Here is a 2,419-nt window from a genome sequence, read left to right on the forward strand (position 1 = left end):
TACTATTACTACTCCCATCATTTTACACATAGTATGAAAAGCTATATTCTTAAATTTTAGCTAGGTGTAATATGCCAAGAGCAACAGAGGAAAGTGTTAAGTGTTGTTATCTGGACTTGATCAAGCTCTTGAAAGAGTGTGCACACTTGAAGACCCCTGAGCCATGGCTGTAGCTGTGACTGTTGTAATGAAAGAGAGAAATTCACCTACCTAGAAGGTGATTCCGAGGGAAATGAGTCTTCCCCATCTGAGAAGTGTCCTTGGAATGCTACACAATGAAGGGTTTGAGTGAGCATGACAGGTTCCTAGGCAGCACTAACCCTTAGCTGTCTACTGCTCACCTGAAGGCTGGAGGTGTGAACCCACCAACAGTATCACAGGAGAAAAGGTCAGCTAATGTGCTTCAAATAAGATCACAGCCAAGAAAATGCAACGGAACACAGGTCTACCCTGTAACACATGGGGTTGCCGGGAACTGGAAACGACGCAATGTCAGCTAACAACAACACTGAGTATTGTATTTAAGTGAGGTTGCCAATTTCCTTATGTGGTACAACAAGGACTTTTTGAGCTTCTTTAAATGAACCATATACTACCTTATCAAGCTAAATAGCTACTCACAGATGTGCTAAATATATTTTTACAACACATATATCCCTCTGCATAAGGTTGGAAATACTAAGAAAAAAAAAAAAACTAAGGAAAACATTAATGGCCTGGTTGATATTGTAATTTCAGGTCTGCTTTAAAGGGTAGGTGCAGGAATTATTTTTTATTTTCAATTTTTTATCTTTAAACTTGATCCTTTTATGACATTTAAATCTGTTTGTCTTTTCCTAAGAAATCCACATTAGGATTTCCCTCCTTATATTCTAGGGATATGACTTCTTGTCGTTGTTGTGGTTATGTGCCGTCGAGTCGACCCCAACTCATAGCGACCCCTCCTTGGGTTTCCGAGGCAGTATCACTACGGAAGTAGGATTGCCCAACCTTCCTTCCGAGGCTATGACTTAGACCTTTTAAATTAGAAATAAAAATTATTACAGTAAACCAAGGGGCAACACTATGCCTTTGGACAGAAACCACACAGAAGTCCAAGTCTTTCCAGTGGAGGTACAGAGCCCCCATTCACAGAGCAGCAACCGAGTGCACCCCGAGCCCGACTCGTTGGCTCTCTTCCCGTTTCCTTTATGTCGTGTTTGACAAAAGCTTATCAGGAAGAGGCTCTCTGTTCTCCCCTTAAATGTCAGCGAGCAGTCGTGAAGCAGCGCAGTGATGGGCTTTCTGTACTGACTGCAGCTCCCAGAAAGCAGCAGCGGGACGGAAATGCCAAGGGGAGTGGAAGGGGGACAGAAAACAAGAAGCCAGAGTGACAGGAGTGCTCTGGTGACTCTGAAAACCATCACACGAGCAATGGTTTCAGGACATGTTTATACATTTATATGTATTCATAACTAGGAGCAAACACCTCACTGTTTTCCTTTTAGCCACAAACCAAATAGGGTTTGTAATATGCTCTGAGAGAGGGATGATCATGAACAACAGTGCTGGTGAATCACAAAATTATAACCATCCAGCCCTTTGCCTGAGCCATCTAATTTATAACCCACAGATAATGCCAGAACTCCTTTTTATTTTGTGTCAATCTTCTCCAATCTCTCTTACCCTTTCCAAACACCAACTGTCAAAATTAGGAACATTGAAAGTTTATTTTTTCACACCTACTAGATCATCTGAAAGTGGTGGTATTTATTTATTTATTTTTTAAAAAAGAAGGAATAATGGTCCTAGCAGCCAATAAGAACACACTAAGAAAATAAATGCAGCACTCCAATTTCATTATTTAGAGGAGGTTAGTCAAGAAGCAGCAGCATAAATTCTTAACATATATTGGAAATGCCTGCTCAACTGCGGCACAGTGTGCTAAATTAACAAAGCTAGACATAGAAACTTCAATTCGATGACACGCTGACATGTCATCTACTGTACTGTCCTGGTTATACAGTGAGCCAAATGCCCTAAGAATCTACTGATAGCATGATAGACTAGCTAGGTTAATGCAGACTCTGAATCTATAAAGACTCTCAGAGCAGAAAAAGTGGGAATCTCAAACGTTCCAAAGCACTCTATACAGTGAGTGACCTTACTGGTTAAGTACTTAGAGAAATGGCAGGAGACTCAGGAGAGTTGGATGACTAGTATTTTAGCATCTCACCGTGTAATCTTGGGAAAGACCCATAACCCTTTCATGACTGGTTGTTTTTGAATTTTCCATTGATTTTATGTATTTTCAGTAATGGCAGATATGCTAAAATCAACGAAAATGTTGAGGTAATATGGATTGTGATACAACTATATGGTACATAGGAGCTCTGGTAGCATAGTGCCTAAGGCACTTGACTGCTAACCAGAAGGCTGG

At 40.7% G+C, this 2,419-nt stretch overlaps 1 protein-coding gene across 1 annotated transcript in view; it reads right to left on the minus strand.

The window, feature by feature from the left end:
- Positions 1–2,419, minus strand: part of LOC103209702 (docking protein 6) — a 606,523-nt gene that overhangs the window by 240,074 nt on the left and 364,030 nt on the right. The window lies entirely within an intron of this gene.

The sequence above is a fragment of the Orycteropus afer genome, unplaced genomic scaffold (genome assembly GCF_000298275.1).
Source record: "Orycteropus afer afer isolate SDZICR_OR568_19922 unplaced genomic scaffold, OryAfe1.0 scaffold00516, whole genome shotgun sequence".
Classification (NCBI taxonomy): Eukaryota; Metazoa; Chordata; class Mammalia; order Tubulidentata; family Orycteropodidae; genus Orycteropus; species Orycteropus afer.